The sequence below is a fragment of the Mustela lutreola genome, chromosome 11, assembly GCF_030435805.1.
Source record: "Mustela lutreola isolate mMusLut2 chromosome 11, mMusLut2.pri, whole genome shotgun sequence".
In the NCBI taxonomy this organism is placed as follows: Eukaryota; Metazoa; Chordata; class Mammalia; order Carnivora; family Mustelidae; genus Mustela; species Mustela lutreola.
Window position 1 is genome coordinate 36,889,722 of NC_081300.1, and position 18,309 is coordinate 36,908,030.

Consider the following 18,309-nt stretch of genomic DNA (forward strand, 5'->3'; position numbering starts at 1 on the left):
GCCCCCAGCCTACAGATGGCAATACAGTCAGACTGGTCTGTAGTGATCCTCCCCTCTCCCCAGGGAAGAATCCCTTTGGAGTGGTGCTGGCCCCTGTCAGGGCTGCTTGTACACTGCTGGCTTGTGGCATCGCTTTGGATGGGGTCTAGCCAAGGCATATTGGAGGGAGGGTCAGCAGGAGAATGCAGAGGCAGGGCACCCAATGGCAGCAAGGTCCACACAGGCTCACTGTCCCAGGTGGATACACAGCAGTATGTGGAGGCTGGGGCTGCAGTATTAGCAAGGTTTAGGTGGATCTGCTATGGGAGGAGACCTGGAGACAGGCCTAGCTGCTGGGGGGTGGGGTGTGTCCACCAGAGAACAAGGGAGCACTGTTAGCATATTAGGTAGCCATGTTGGTGCAAGACTGGTTCCCACTGGTGTCCCTATGTCTAGGCTAGGGGGTAAGGGGAGGGAAATGGCACCTGCCAGCTCATTTGTTCTTGCAAAAGTATCGCAAAAATCCCTTCCCTTCCAGCATACACTCTGAGATTAGTAAACAACTCTCCCTCCCGTATATGCCAGGCATTTTTCAAACAGCAGCTTTTATGCTATATTTCCATTGAGCTTTTTTGTGCCATCTCTTTAAGGGTGAGGACTCAGTTTTCTCTCAGCAGCTGCCCCCCACTGCTCTCCCAGGGCTGATTTTTAAAGTTCCAAGTGTTAAGCCCTGCTGATTGTAAGAACTCATGAAATTATACCCTTCTGGTTTTCAAAGCCAAATGTTATGTGGATTCATCTTCCCCATGTGTGCTCCCTGGTGTGAGAGTCTGTTTCCCTCCCCTCTCCATACCTGCAGCATCCCTCCCCCAACCACCCATGGACAGCAGTTGTCCAGTTAGCTCCCAAAGCATCCCTGCCCTTCCTACCCTGTTCACTGTGACTTCTTCTTTATATTTAACTGTGGAAAATCTGTTCTGCTGGTCTTCAGGTCATTTTCTGGGTTATTTAAACTGATGCAGGTGTTACGGCATAGTTGTATCCATGGGATGAGGTGAACTCATCCATCATGGTGAACCCAAGAGGTGAACTCATTCCTCATGAGGGGGAGTAGGGTCTCCCTACTTCACCATCTTCCCCAGAAGTTCCCCAGATTTCTGTTGTTTTAAGTCACTACATTTGAGGTTAATTTGTTATGCAGCAATACTAAACATAGACCTAAATGTAAAACCTGAAGTGACAGAACTTGTGTGAAAAATTCTTTATAAATGAGTAAGGCAAAGGTTTCCTATACAACACTTCTTACATACAATTTCTTTATATACAACAATGACCTATAACAATTTGACAGATTAGAGTTCTTCAACAAAACTTCTGCTTTCAAAAAACTCTATTATGAGAATGAAAAGACAAGCAAGAGACTGAGAGAAAATATCCACAGATTACATATCTAATAAAGGAGTACTACATGGAACATATAAAGAACTCTCAAAGCACTATAAAAAAATACAACCCATTTTTAAAAAACAGGCAAAGGATTTGAACACAGCTCACTGTGGAAAACAGATAAGCAGATGAAAAGATGCCCAATACCTTTGGCAAATTAACAAGGGAAATGCAAATTAAAACCACAAGATACATCTACACACCTATCAGAATGGCTAAAACTATGAAGAGTGACCATGCCAACTGTTGGGAAAGATGCAGAGGAACTAGAACTCTTATATACTGTTCATGGGAATTTAAAAAGATACAAACACTTAGAAACACAGCTTGGTAGCTTCTTAAAAAGTTAAACATACATCTACCATATGACCCAACCATTTCACTTCTTTTTTTTTTTTTTTTAAGATTTTATTTATTTAACAGACAGAGATCACAGGTAGGCAGAGAGGCAGGCAGAGAGAGGAGGAAGCAGGCTCCCTGCAGAGCAGAGAGCCCGATGTGGGGCTTAATCCCAGGACCCCGGGATCACGACCTAAGCCGAAGGCAGAGGCTTTAACCCACTGAGCCACCCAGGTGCCCCAACCCAACCATTTCACTTCTAAATATTTACCCAAGGGTAAAGAAAATATATATGCTTGCAAAAACTTTTACACAAATGGTCATAGCAGTTTTATCTGTAATAGCTCCAAACTGGAAACAACCCAAATGTCTACCAAGTGTGAATGGATAAACAAATTTGTGGTATATCCATACAGTAGAATACTACTAAGCAATAAAATGGAACAAACTACTGATTCATGCTACAATATGGATAAATCTGAAAACTTTTATATTGAGTGAAAAAAGCCGGACAATGTGTGATTCCATATATTAAAAAATTCAGAAAATGCAAAGGACTCTTTCGACCTATAATGAGTGAAAACAATCACTGGTTGCATCATGTGAGGCATGGGGAGGAATAGAAGAAAAGGATGACAAAGGGGCACAAGGAATTTGAGGTGGGTGGATTTGTTCACTATCACTATCTTGATATTGGTGATAGTTTCATGGCCTTGTTCGAATGTCAAAGCCTGCCAATCTGCACATTTCAAATATGTGCAGGACTTTGTATGATGGTTTTATTTATTTTTTACTTTTATTTATTTATTTATTTTTTTGTATGATGGTTTTATAAAGCTGTTTTAAAAAATGCTGTTAAACATGATGGAGCACCTGGATGGCTCGGTCAGTGGAGCATGTGACTCTTGATCTCAGGGTTGTGAGTTCAAGGCCCATGCTAGGTATAGGGATTACTTAAAAATAAAGCCTTAATAAAAAAACTGTGGAAAGAAAAAGCTGATAAACATTGGGGGAAAAAAGTATATAATTTACATAAATAGATATGTATATAATAACAATGCTTTAAGAATTTGGTTCTTCCAAAACTAAACTATAAATTAAATGCAATCCCTATTAAAATTCACCAAGAGTTTTAAAAAAAATTTATAAATTTATTCTAAAATTTAACAGAATAAGGCTTCTCAAATAGTCAATTTGATCATGAAAAGCAAAGAAAGACAAATTGTCCTATGAATTAAATATGAAGACATACTATAAACTGTAAAGTTTTAAAACAGTGGAAACTCACAAGGGAACAGGCAAATGGACCATTGTACAGAACAAAGGGTTAACAAACAGATCTAGGTATTACTGGACGTGGTACATAATCTTTTTGCTTTCACACTCTGCCAGAAATAGAAAGCATCATAATGAATGAGTTGGGAAAACTGATTCATTATGTGCAGAAAAACAAAGCAAGGTCTTCATACCACTTACAAATAAGAGGCTTTGTTGGATTAAAGAACTAAATATTAAAGGGAAAATTTAAAGGTAATAGCGAAATTCCAGGGATTATATTTATGATACTGAAGTTTATAGAGAATTCTTCCCCAAAAAGGCCAAACCATAAAGCAAAAGGATATATGGACTTAAACACATCACAATTAAGAACTTCTATTTAACAAAGGTCTCAACAGACTAAATTTTTTCAACAGCTGACAAATCAGGAGAAGATATCTGCAATGCCAAAAACTGGCAAGGTCTTAATACCTAGATCCCACGTTGTCCAATGTAGTAGTCAGTAGTCACATTTGGCTAGTTACATTTAAATTATAATTAATTAAAATTAAATAAAATTTAAAATCCAGCTTCCTTGGTTGCACTAGTCACATTTCAAGTACTCAACAGCCGCTCATGGCTAGTGCCTAACATATTAAGAGGGCACAAATAGAACACAATTCCAGGGGCGCCAGCCAGTGTGGCCCAGTCATTAAGCATTTGACTTCAGCTCAGGTCATGATTTCAGGGCCCTGGTTCAAGCCCCACATAAGGCTACCAACACAGCAGGGAGTCTGCTCCCTCTCTCCCTTCCCTTCTGTCCCTCCCCCGGCACACACACATTCTCCCTCATGTAAATAAATAATTTTTTTTTTTAAAAACACATTTCCATCATCTCATAAAGTTCTACTGGACAGTGCTGCTCTAAAAAATATATATGGAAATCTTGCAGAACACAAAAAAGATAGGATTTTTAAAAATTTTTTTAAAAATTAGATTTCACCTAATTAGAAAATTGGCAAAAGATATGAATAAGGCAAACCCAAGTGGCTAAAAAGTATGTGAAGAAATTTTCAACCTCGTTAACGAAAGAATGAAGCATCACTTTATACTCATTTGATGGGCTAAAATCTGAAAGTTGGATAATATCAAACATTTGCAAACTTGAAGGAAATGGAACTTTCATACTTTGATGGTGAGAGGAAAGACTTGTGTAACTATTCTCAACAGCAAGCTGTTACTATCTAATGCAATTTTATGTGTACATACATCCGTGACCCTGGAAGCCCCTTGTATCTACCCTGATTGGAAAGTTCTACAATTGCGCACAGCATTTAGAAGCAGAGCACTATACCAAATGGATAGTGGAAATTTTATTTTATTTTTTTTTTTATTTTTTTTATTTTTATTTATTTTTTATAAACATATATTTTTATCCCCAGGGGTACAGGTCTGTGAATCACCAGGTTTACACACTTCACAGCTGGATAGTGGAAATTTTAAATCAGCAAAAGGGCTGTAAATTAAAGTTGAGGAATTTTTTTTTTCCCTCCAGCTTTCTTGAGGTCAACTGACACTTAATATTGTGTAAGTTTAAGGTGTACAAAGTGTCAATTTGATACATTTACATATCACAAAATGATTACCACCATAAGTATTGGCTCCCACCTTCACCCATCTTATAGCTAGGATTTTTTTGTGTGTGAATACCCTGAAGATCCACTCTTCTAGCAACACTCAAGTATATGATGCAGTATGATAGCTATAATCACCACACAGTTTATTAGGGTCCCAAATTTGTTAATCTTATAACTGGAAGTTTGTACCTTTTATCCAGTATCTCCCCACTTCCTCCACCCTCCAATCATCCCTGGTAACTAAACACTCTACTCTGTTTCTCTGAGTTTGACATTTTAAAATTCTACATACGTGATATCATACAGAACTTGTCTTTCACAGATTTATTTCATTTAGCAGAACATTCTCAAGATTGATCTAAGTTGTCACAAATGGCAGAATTTCCTTCTTTCTCATAGCTGCATAACATTCCATTATGTGTGTATCTGTATATATTCCTACACTTATACCTATCACTTCTTTGTCCACTCATGTGGTGAAGGACACTCAGGTTGCTTCCATATCTTGGCTATTGTGATTGCGCTGCAATGTACATGGGAGTGCAGATATCTCTACAAGATCTTGATTTTCATTGCTTTGGATATGTACCCAGAAGTAGGATTGCTGGGTCATATGGTATCATAACAGAGTCAGACTCTGGAGGAGAGGGACAGATGGGAATGGCATTCAGGAGGTGAGGAAAACACAATTACAGCAAAATGGAGCTCGTGTTGACTGATTAAGACAGTACGGGGATATAAGGAGTATTCCTGCCCTGGTGGAGACAGAAAGGCAAAGGTTAGGACCGCAAGTCCTAACTCTTAGGACTTAGAAAGCTCTTAGCTCTTAGAAAGAGAGATAGTAATTCAAAAGGTCAGCCATATGGAAACAACTTTGAAGGGGAACTTCTGTATTTTCCCTTCACTTCCTAATTTACTGTCTAACTTTAGCCCCTGAGGAACAAGTCAAAGAGGAAATAAGATTCTTTGCAATTGGATTCTTTAAAAGTGGTAATCTGTAATACTTCCTCTCAAGGGAATCAAAGTATAGTGCAGGTTGAAGCTGATACTTATCTAAATTTAATTTCAATCATAGTAAAGTACCAAGAGACAGTATGATTTATACATATTGGGTAGGAGGAGGAAAATGTGAGAAAGACTTTTAGTAGTAGTATCCTACCAGGAAACAAGGATGCCACAAACAAAAACAGCTTCAGTATTTCCTATCACTTGTAGAATGAGATCATTCACCATCCTGCTCCTACTGACCCTTCCAGACTCAATTTCCATCCCACCCCTAGTAATGGGAGCTCAGCTTCACCCACAGAGACTGACTCACTATTCTACCAGTAGTCCTTGAGATTTCCTAACCACCTGCCTGGAAAACATCCCTTGCTCATGACTCATTAGTGGCCTGTACAATCTTCACCCATCTCTTGTAATTCTTTCTTCTCCTAAGTTAATGTCCCACGTACTAACTATTAAAGCACTTGCGGTCTACACCATCTGTTGACTGATATTTTCTTTTAAGCATTTTGAAGATGTAGTCTATTGTCTTCCAGATTCCATTGTTTCTCCTTGGAAGTCAATTATAAATTTATGGCTTAATACCTTTGATCCATTTTTTAGAATTCTCAACTATTAACTCTTCAAATACTGCTTCTGTCCCACTCATCTTATCCTCTCCTTATAGGATTCTTTTCCATAACTTCTTTGTCTCTTATCTTTAATTCTGCAGTTTTTGTCTTTTCATCTCTCAATACTATATTCTGGATATTGTCTTCCAACCCATCAAAAAGTTATTAATTTTCTCTTCATCTATCTATTCTGCTATTAAACCCTTCCACAGAGTTACTAATATCAATTGTTTTACATGCAGTTCTAGAATTTCCCTTTCGTTTCTTTTTAATAGTTTATATTTATCTATCAAAAGACTGTCACATTTCATCTCCCAGTGAATGCAGCAAGCACAATTATTTTAAAGTCTGAGTTTTATAACTGCATTCTCTAGATCTCCCATGGGTCTCTGGTTTCTGCTGATTGTCATTTACATTGTTTTTTTTCCTTTGCGTGCCTGGTCAGGTTTTTTTTCCGCAGGTAAAATCCACACAACATGCAAATAACCATTTAATGGCAATTCTGTGCCACTCAATACCTTCACAATGTTGTGTTAACACTACTTCTATTGAGTTCCTAAATATTTTCATCACCCCAAAAGAAAACCTTCTACCCGCTAAGCAGTCACTTCCTATTTTCCCTCCTTCCACTCCTGGAAACTACCAATTTGCTTTCTACCTCTATTTATGTCTTTATTTTTTTTTTTTTTTTTTTTTTTTTTTTTTTTAAAGATTTTATTTATTTATTTGACAGACAGAGATCACAAGTAGGCAGAGAGGCAGGCAGAGAGAGAGGAGAAAGCAGGCTCCCTGCTGAGCAAAGAGCCCGATGTGGGACTCGATCCCAGGACCCTGAGATCATGACCCGAGCCGAAGGCAGCGGCTTAACCCACTGAGCCACCCAGGCGCCCTATTTATGTCTTTATATTAAGTGGGTTTCATGTAGGCAGCACATAGCTGGGTATTACTTTGCTTGGGTACACTTCCGTGTACTGTCACCTGAAAACTCTCAAATAAGCTGGGACACTCATTTGTTTCCTTGATCTCAGGGATCACTGTCTTTTGTTGCCTGAGGTCCAGTCTCTTCAAAACCATTGTTTCATATATTTTGTTCATTTTTCTTTCTTTGGTTGTTTCAGGTAGGAGGACAAATGCAGTCTCTTGCTACTCTACCTTGGCAAGGAGCAGAATTCTGCCCTTTTATTTTACTAAGGATTTTACTTATTTATTTGAGAGAGAGAGAGAGTACAGCAGGGGGAGTGGTAGAAGAAACAGACTCCCTGCTGAGCAGGAAGCCAGATGCTGGTCTCAGTCCCTGAACCCTGGGACCTGAGCCCAAGTCAGATGCTTAAAATGACTGAGCCACCCAGGTTCCCTGAATTCTGCTCTTTTAAAAGACAATTTATGTCTTTATTTTATCAGTTAAACTCATCCTGTTCAATTTAAAATTTGATAAATTCAATTTTAATTTTAGTTTTTTTGAGGTATGATGTCATTTGATCATGTTTTTACCAAGACATTCACCATTCTGAAATCATTCTGTTAACTTACATTTTAACAAAATATGGCCATTTCTCCCAAGTTAACCTCCTTTGCCTATAACCAACAAGTGCCAGACTCCACACTTTCTTTTTCCCTGGGAGCCGGTGCAAATTGCATGTGTTTATGACTAGGTGTCTCCAATCATCAGACTAGAGCTCTCTATCCTAAAACTGGGGTCATTCCCCTAGAATATCCATAGAACACTTGGCCTCTAGGCAAGTCTCTTCAGAGCTGTGGGGTGGGGAGGGGGTTTGGTTTTGTCTTAAAATCCAACATACCTTTTAGGTGTTGGTAGATTTTTAGAACTAATTTTCAATTACATGAAGATTTTTGTGAGTTATTTTCTCCTCTTTTCTCATTCTTCAATAATCTATTTATTTTTATTATTTATTTATTTTTGTCAACCACCTGTAGTGCTTCCAAATAATCCAGCTCTGTGCACTGCACTCCCCAACCCAGTCTGTCCTAGAGTGGAACTTTAGCTAAGAACTACTGGCCCTGGATATACATGTGATCAGGTGCCATCACAGTCTTATCAGAGGTGTCAAAGCTCGTCATGTTGTCCCTACCTATGACTGACTACATACCGCGTTGGCCTTAACATGTTAGAACCAAGGACTGTTTAAACATAAAGTGGAATTTTTATCGATGCTCAAACCTCGCCCATCATAAAAACACCTTCCCTGCAGTTATTGCCCCATTTCTCCCCACCCTTTCTCAGCCAGAGTTGTTGAAAGAACTGCCTGCACTTGCCTCTTCCATTTTCTCACACCTAAACTGATTGCAATCTGGCTCTATACCCCGCCCCCAGGTTTCATGAGCATCTCTCAAGGCCTCCTGCAATTGCCCTGTAGGTCTTATCCTGCTTGCATGGGTAGTGTCTAATACTGCAGACTCACACTCTTCTCTTCCCCTGCTTCTCCTTGACTCCTCCACTCTCCTTCTACCCCTCCCTGTGCTCTCTCTCTGTTTTGCTGAAGCCCCTTCTCTTCTTCCAGGAAAATCCAGAGGCTCACGTGGCTTTGAGGACCTCAACCTTGATGGAAGGACTGGGGTGAAGAATGAAGACTCTGTAGACCAGGAGTGTGTGCCAGGCCTTGCACTAGATAGATCTTCAGCAGATTTCTGGGGAACAGAGTGAAGCCAGCTGGAGGATAGTGTGATGCTAATGACATGGCAGCTGCTCTCAGGTGTGGCACCGAAACACTGACAAGTCAGGATCCCTGTGGATCCAGAACAGGACATTCCCACGGAAAGAATTATAACATCTGATATTTCATGCAAACACAGAGCAGTATATTAACCTAGAATACTGAGTAAGGCTTCATTGTCTCAAAGTGCTAAGAGAAGTATGATTTATATGTTGAAACTCCCCTCCCTGGGGGGAAAGAGCCATTCAGATGTGTTGTTCCAGTTTACTTTATACACGTATTCGTAGTACAGAGAAATGACAGAGGACACTACCCTTCCATAGCTGCTGTTTCAAACACCGGGACCTATTAAACATGATTGTGTCTAATTACCAGCCTCAGCCATCCATCAGCCATGAACAGCCACTTGGCGAGCACTAATGAGGCACCTTGCTGGCCTTTCCATGAGACAAGTAATTCTCCACCGCAAACGAAAGAGTAAAGGCAGAAGAGCTGAAGGAAAGCACAGGCCATCCAGCCTCACTCCCACTGCAGCATGTCCAGTCCTAAGGGCCCTTGGAGGGTGTCAGTGATGGTGAGAGCAGGTAAGGTCCGTTTGTCCAAGATTGAGACTGTATAATGGTCCAGACCCTGGTCAGTTCAGGGTGTGTGTGTGCATGTGTGTGTGTAGGGGGGGTGGTGAAAGGTATAAAGCTTAATAATTGAATATTATACCACAGCATTCCAGTTCAATTCAGCATCCAGATCAATTTCCCATCTGTTTGTCCTCCCTTGAAGTGGAGCTCCCTAAAAGTTCATGCCCAGAAGACTTTATCACATGTGACTCTACTTCGACTGATTTGTTTTTTTTTTTTAAGATTTTATTTACTTATTTGACAGAGACACACAGAGAGAGAGGGGACAGAAGCAGGGGGAGTGGGAGAGGGAGAACAAGGCTTCCTGCCAAGCAGGGAGCCCGATGCGGGTTTTGATCCTAGGAGGCTGGGATCATGACCTGAGCCGAAGGCAGAGGCTTAAGGACTCAGCCACCCAGGTGCCCCAACTTCTGGCTGATTTCTACTCACCTCCTCATGCAGCAACTTCAGCACCTGACTGACTGAACCAGTCCTCTCCACCAGTCCTCTCTCTGCTGTCCGTTCCATGCCATGGATGAGCCACCGCACTCTGGCTTCTCAGTCCTTCCCATGCTTCCCATCCTCTCCCTCTCCCCCCATAACAGCTCAGCTACTGTGATGCCCACATGCTAAGGGATGCCCAGATCCCTGTTCTCACAAGTGAATGTACCACCTTCAGAAGGCTGCTTCAAAGACTGCTGTTGTGCCATTTCCCGTGCTTCCCACTCTACGGAATCCCAGTTCCGATACTTGGACCCATAGGGCCTGGTGTGCAGGGCCAGTGTTTCGTTTTCTCTCTCATCTAGCTTAGACGGTGCTCCAGCACGTCCGCCCTGTCTTCTGATATCCTTGACTACCCTGCAGCTCTCTTCTTCCCCAGCACCAGTTAACCGGGACCATTCAGCCATCAGACCTGAGCAACAAGGTACCAGAGACAGGGATGCCATAGCCAGGAAGGTTCTTTCACAAATCTCAAATGACCACTAGCCCTGCCAGCGAGGTTCCCCCCACACCTTAGACAAAGTCACAGCCCCTTTCTCTGAACAGTCTATTTCCCACCTTCCCCTTTCTGCCTACTCCCCTATCCCATCTCAAGCTTTGCTGAGACCCACTGTTTCCAGGGGGAAATGAAAGCCCTCTGCTCCTACGAGTAGGGCCAGAACACTCTTGGGCTGGATCCTGCACCAGAATAAAGGCCAGAGCCACTGCCACTCCTTATGGCCACTCCATGGACTCCTAACTCTGGCACAGAACACCAGGATGGCCTTTCTTGGAGCAAACAAGCTTCATGGGGGTGGGGATCGGAGAGCATCACTCTTTTCCTCTATGACGAGGCTAGTTCTTCCCTGCCCTGTGCAGAAACACGGGCAGCAACTAAGATTTTTTGGTTCCTTATGAGTAACAAAGGTCCTCTAGTCACTGTAAATCCAGTAATTCAAGTGTGGTGTCAATAATAATAATAATAATAATAATTAACTTTTTAAAATTAGTTTCACGGGTAGAATTCAGTGATTTATCAGTTGCATATAACATCAAGTGCTCATGACATTAAATACCCTCCTTAATGCCCATCACCCAATTACTCCATTCTCCAGCAACCCTATTTGTTTCCGAGAGTTAAGAGTCTCTTATGGTTTGCCTCCTTCTCTGTTTTCATCTTTTTTTTTTAAAGATTTATTTATTTATTTATTTGACAGAGAGAGATCACAAGTAGGCAGAGAGGCGGGCAGAGAGAGAGAGAGGAGGAAACAGGCTCCCTGCTGAGCAGAGAGCCCGATGCGGGACTCGATCCCAGGACCCTGAGATCATGACCTGAGCCGAAGGCAGCGGCTTAACCCACTGAGCCACCCAGGCGCCCTCTGTTGTCATCCTATTTTATTTTTCTTTCCCTTCACCTATGTTCATGTTTTGTTTCTTAAATCCCACATATGAGTGAAATCATGTATTTGCCTTTGACTTATTTCACTTAGTATAATACCCTCTAGTTCTATCCACATGGTTGCAAATAATAATAATTAACTTTAAACTTCATGCTTGGGCTGGGTTTTTCCTCCTCTGCCATGACACTAGCAGGGGGCAAAGTCCTAATAAATTTCTCTTTTCTCTCCAACCTGTTTCATGATGTTCACTCCACCCTTTGCCATGGCTTCTGACCCCACCCAGGGTGGAGGTGAAAGTGGGGCAGGACAGTTCTCACACAATTTGGAATTCTATGATGATCTGGCATCAGCCCTCCCCAGGAAGTGAGTGCTTTCCTTCCTGAGGTAATTCTGTGAGGTTTTCAGAGATTCCATGGAGTGTGTGGATCTTTTTCTAGCCAGTCACTCAAGACCCCTTCCTCAACCTTTATGTGTCTGATCGAGCCTCAGACCTTACTCTGCTGAAGGGTTCTACTCATCAGTCAGCCTTCTAGTTTGGGATATAAAACAGCTTTCTCACTGGAGTGGCCCAAGTCTGGTTCTTGGGAAATACTCACACATTCCCTCTGCCCCTACCAACTGTGGCAGCACAGGCCCCTCCTACACAGCCCCTCTGGTTTCTCCCTCTACTACACTGGCTAGGACCAGCACCACCAGCAGCTCTTTCCGAAATCCCTTCTCATATCCAGCCTTTTTTCAGTCTTCTAAACTCTTCTTCAGGTCAGAGATAGGAAGTTAGCTGGGATCACAGAATCAGTCTTTGGAAACCTCCCTTATAAGTAGTCTTGACTATACCTGGGAAAGCAGCATCTATCATTCAGCCCAAACTGGGCCAATTCAGGCTCCATTTTCAAACCCTGCCATGCTAGACTACACGTGCAATGAACAACGGGTTGACTCATGGCTGCTGTTGTTCTAAAGCTGAAAAGCAGGAAAAAGCCGAAAAGCAGAAATGTCCTATGGGGTGCTGGGCAACCTGATCAGTTCAACACATCAGTCCTGAGGATTCAGCCCTCCCTCAGGCCCACTGAAGCTGCCCTGTTGCAGGCTGTATGAGATTTCACTCCAGAATAGAAATAAAAACATTTGTATACAACAGGTGGTTTGTCATGGCAACCAATATGGCATCTTTGGGCACGTTTTCATACCTAGAAACTCAAATGTGAGCAGAGGTGGCAGTTACTCCCTTTGGTTTGGTCTCTGTGCCCATTGGTCTGGGGCTGACTACCCAGATGGTGAAGCCACTGCACCCAGAACTGAAAAACTCACTCTTTCAAGCAGAGAGGAATTCAGTGCAAAGAGCGCTTTATATAGGTGTTCCAAGGACTGGGGTGAGGTGGAAGTTGCCAGAGAAGGAAAGGAGAGATGAGAGAAGCTATAAGGACTGAGTTATAAACCACGACCAGCACATATGGCAAATTATATTTGACTAAGTCAGAAGATGGAGCCTGAAAGAGCCTCTTAGAGATAATTCAGGCTTCCCTTGGCAATCTCACTTGAGTTTTACAGATGAAGAAATAATAATAATAATAATAACTACATTTTTTTAGTATAGACACTTAGTAAATACTACTTCATTTCTTACCTCACTTATTTTTCGAGACATTCCTAGGAGGTAATTACTATCACTACCTTCATTTTACAGATGAGGAAAGTGAAACTCCAAGAGGTAAGTTCACTTGCCCTAGATGCCCTGGCCAGGAAGGGAAGCAAAAGGAGGACAGCCTATGCATTAGGACCCCTGATTTGGTTTGGTTTCCATGACACCATTATATGGCACAAGGGAAAAGCTCAATTAAAAATCCTCTTTGAAACATAGTACATACCTTTCTACTTCTCAAGTTCAGTCCAAAGCAGAGCCACAGCTTTGAAAATACTTGTATTCAATTGAAATGCCAAGAGTAGAGCTTGAAGAAGCCATAAAAGGAAAAATGGAAGTATGGAAACACTGGCAGCTATATTCATGAGAACCCTGTGGTTCTGGGGAGTCCGTCTGTTTCTGGGCCTTCAGAGAGGTTAGCTGACTGGGTGACAGATGTGACACCATGGGGAAAGAAGGATGACAATGCTGGTGGTAGAAGAGGAGAAAAGGCGTAGAGACCAGGGAAGCTCAAGAAAGGAAACAGGCTAAAAGAGGAGAACAGTTGGTCAGAGAAGCTTAGAGGTCCTGCATAAGAAGGTAGCCAAGGCTTCATAGGTGAGAGTAAACCTTCAGATAAGTGGGGAGAGTCCTGAAGGAAAACACCAGTCTCTACGAGGAAAGAGCCCTGGACAAGGAAACAGTCCCTGTGAGGAGAGGGTGAAGTACACCAGAAGACAGCCATGGGGGTGTGGTGGGCAGGGCAGTGTGGCTGTGTGCAGAGGTCAGGGAGCCTGGAGTGAGCATAGAACACAGCAGCTGCAAGAAAGGAGAACAGACCTGGCTCTGCCCAGTGTTTGCAGGCAGAGTCTTGGTGGTGAAACCTTTCCTCCCCACCCCCAAGTCTTCTAGAGTACAATCGCCTGCATTCCCAGGGCCATGCTGGGCCCTCAGGGTTCTCACAGCTGATATCTCCATGTGCAGGCTATCCTGTCCCCACTGCCTCACCCAAATGCATCACTGACATTTCTCCCAGCTGTGCCCCCCCCACCACCATTCCAGCCTCTCCAGAGGAACACCCCCAATTCATGATCTGCAGGACTCCTTGGGCCCTTAGCGTGCCCTCCAAATATATTGCTCTTTTCCCCTCTGGGATCCCATTAGATTCTGGTGCCTTGAATCACTCCTTCTTTGTCTGGACATCTCTTTAGTAGTGCCCTGAACTCAAAGATGGTTGTTTAGATGTTAACAACAGCAGTTTGTCGGGGCACCTGGGTGGCTCAGTGGGTTAAGCCTCTGCCTTGGGCTCAGGTCATGATCTCAGGGTCCTGGGATCGAGCCCCACATCAAGCTCTCTGCTCAGCAGGGAGCATGCTTCCCTGTCTCTCTCCACCTGCCTCTCTGCCTACTTATGATCTCTTTCTCTGTGTGTCAAATAAATAAATAAAATCTTTAAAACAATTGCAGTTTGTCAACAATACCAAAATGGAAGTACACGGTTGGCTGGTAACAGCCAAAGGCCAGCAGTGAAACAATGGAATTGAAAACCTTATTCATCTTGTGCCCTCTTGTGGAAAAGAGGGCAAAGACACTATGTCACTGCTTGGGAAGCTAGGGATTTACTTCTTTCCCTATCTCATCCTTCTTCTCTAAATGTAGTTATTATAAGACAGTGTTAATGAATAAAAATAAGTTTAAATATAAATGTACTATTCTATGTTTAATTTTAATGTAATATTGTTCTATATTTAAACATAACACAGTATATCTAAATACAGTTATAATATTAATGAATCATGATTACCAAATTATGATTTATGAGTTCAAAAATACTGTTCAGAGATGAATCAGGAAGTACTGTATAATTATATGTTCTTTCTGGTAACATCCTTGTATGTTTTTGCCCCTGGAAAATCATTACATGGCTTCATTTTTTTTTATTTGCTTAGTTTTCTAGGTACTTAACAAAATTAAAGCTCCAACTCTATACTGAAGCTATAAGGTCCTTCAATTTTTTTTTTTTTAACAAATCTGGAAACTCCAACAATACTACTTTAAAAGTTGTTGGAGCTCTCTTCAGTGCTGCCGCTCTGATGAGATTAATTACTTATCCTCTCCTTCTCGCACAGCACTAATCATCCTGGAATTCCACACTTGCTTGTCTTTTCAGTCTTTTGAGGAATAGAAGTTCAGAATTTTAATAAGTCAAATTCATAATTTTTCCCTTTGTGACTGTGCTTTTAGTGTCCTATTTTTGTTTTATGGCTTTAAGATTTATTTATTTGAGAGAGAGAACGTGTGCACACGCGCGTACACACACACACACACACACACACATACTAAGGGGCAGTGGGAGGGGGACAGAATCTCAAGCAGACTCCCCACTTAGCGAGAAGCCCGATGTGAGGCTGGATCTCACATCCCTGAGGTCATCACCTGAGCCAAAATCAAGAGTCAGAAGCACAACCAACTGAGCCACTCGGGCTCCTATTTCTAAAATCACTCTCTATCCCAATACCTTGAAGACATTTTGCCATATTATATTCCAAAACCTTTATTGTTTTGCTTTCCACATTTAGGTCCACAACTGACTTGGAAATGATTTTTTTGTATGGTGTGAGGTAAGAATAAAATTTTATTTTACTTTTTCTATATATTTAATTGGGCCACATAATTTATTAAAAAGACCATCTTTCACCTACTATTCTGCAGTGCTATTCATGTCAATCATCAAATAATTGTGTATGTGTGAATCTATTCCTGGAATCTTTAATCTCTTCTGCTGATATGTTTATTACCCTTACATTAATACACTGTTCAAGTTACTGCAGACTTCTTTTTTAAAAAAAGATTTTATTTATTTATTTGACAGAGATCACAAATAGGCAGAGAGGCAGGCAGAGAGAGAGAGGAAGAAGCAGGCTCCCCGCTGAGCAGAGAGCCTGATGCGGGGCTCGATCCCAGGACCCTGGGATCATGACCTGAGCCAAAGGCAGAGGCTTTAACCCACTGAGCCACCAGGCACCCCTACTTCAGACTTTTTTTTTTTTAATTTTTACTTATTTATTTGACACAGAGAGAGATATCACAAGTAGGCAGAGAGGCAGGCAGAGGGGGCGGGGGAAGCAGGCTCCCTGTGAAGCAGAGATCCTGATGTGGGCTTGATCCCAGGACCCTGGGATCATGACCTGAGCCTGAGCCGACGGCAGAGGCTCAACCCACTGAGCCACCCAGGTGCCCCTTTACTGCAGACTTTTAATACATCTTGACAACCAATAGAGCAAACCCTTCCAATTCATTCTCCTTTAAGTGTGTCTTGGCTCTTCTCAACTCTGCATTTCTATATAAATGTTAGTATTAGGCTTTTTTATTTTCCAGAAAAAGTACTGAAATTTTTATTGGGATTGCAATACATCTACAGATAAATCTACAGATGATTTTAGAATAAATTTTCATTTCACAGTATCAGGTCTTCTAATCCTCCTAATCATTCAATTTATTTTGGTCCTCTTTAATTTTTCTCAATAATTTTTTACTGGTTCCTGAATAATCTTCTCTATAAATTTCATTTTATAGACTCTGTTGGATTTTTTAAAATTGTGATGAAATATACATAACATAAAATGTATCATCTTAACCATTCAGTGTATAGTTCAGTAGTGTTAAGCATATTCATGTTGTGCAACCTATCTCCAAAATTCTTTCCATCTTGCAAAAACTGAAACTATACCCAATAAACAGCTCCCTCCTCCCCCTCCCCCAGTCCCTAGCAACCTCCATTCTATTTCCTGTCTCTATGAATTTCACTGCTCTGTTGATTCCATTCATGTAAGTGGAATTATATAGCATTTGTCTTTTTGTGACCGGCCTATTTCACTTAGCATAATATCCTCAATATTCATTCATGTTGTAGCATGTGTCAGAACTTCCTTCCTTTCTAAGGCTGAATAATATCACATTGCATGTATAATACCACATTTTGTTTATCCATTCATCTCTCAATGAACACTTGTTTGACTTCCATCTTCTGGCTATTGTAAATAATGCTGCTATGAACAAATACCTCTTCGAGACTGTTTTCACTTCTTCTCAATTTGTACCCAGAAGTGGAATTACTGGATCACATTTTAATTTTTTGAGGAACTACAGTATGTCCTTTTAATTCTTCTTACATAATTATTTTTAAGTAATGGGAAAAGTCATATTAACAAACATTATAGAGTATATTTTTAAAAGAACTTTATGTTAATCCAAAGAAAATATTTTATAAAAATCATTGCTATATACAAAGCAAAAATTGATGAGTTTTTTTTTCAATTCCCAAGTGGTTTTTGAGACATTGGCTTTTTTTTTTTTTTTTGAGACATTGACTATTAATGTCACAAGTACTCGTTAGTTAAATTAGGTTGGGAAACACTGTATTACCTGAAAGTGAATTTGCAGCAAGAAGCAGATTAACCTGTGAGGTAAGTGAGTAAGGACAGCTATTTAATTAAGATATATTTATTGAGTGTGTATTCATATACGTGTTTTTGATGGATAACAACAAGAAAGAAAAAGAGATGTAGTCCTAAAAGAACTTAGGATCTGGTGGGTTGGGGCTGGTGGAAAGGCAGCATAACACATCAAATAATTAGAGGAAAATTATATTCAGAGTATAATTAGGTGCTAAAGGTGTGATGTAGTCAAGTTCTACAGGGGAGGAAATCACTATAGGATGAGGTCATTGGAAGAAACTTTATGGTGAAATAAGCTGGGCCTCAAATTTGAGCAAAGAAGAGACATTTAAGACTCAAAGAATTAGGGCACCTGGGTAGCTCAGTGGGTTAAAGCCTCTGCCTTCAGCTCAGGTCATGGTCCTGGGGTCCTGGGATCGAGCCCCACATTGGGCTCTCTGCTCGATGGGGAGCCTCCTTACCCCCCTTTCTCTCTGCCTGCCTCTCTGCCTACTTGTGATCTCTGTCACATAAATAAATAAAATCTTAAAAAAAAAAATCAAACTCAAAGAACCCCTTTAGCAAAAGCACAGCAGTACAACTGAGGACAGCCCTGCGGCTGTTTGGCTCCCCCCTTCTACACAGTTATCGACTTCTGTGCATCAATAAAACAACTGCAATTTTTCTTTTAACAAAACACAGCTATCTGTTATAAAGGTAAAGTTCTCAGCTTCTCCTCAAAATACGGAGATACACAGCCCAACAGTCACTGTATTCATCACTGGTAATCTCAACTACTCCTCAAATTTAGGCGG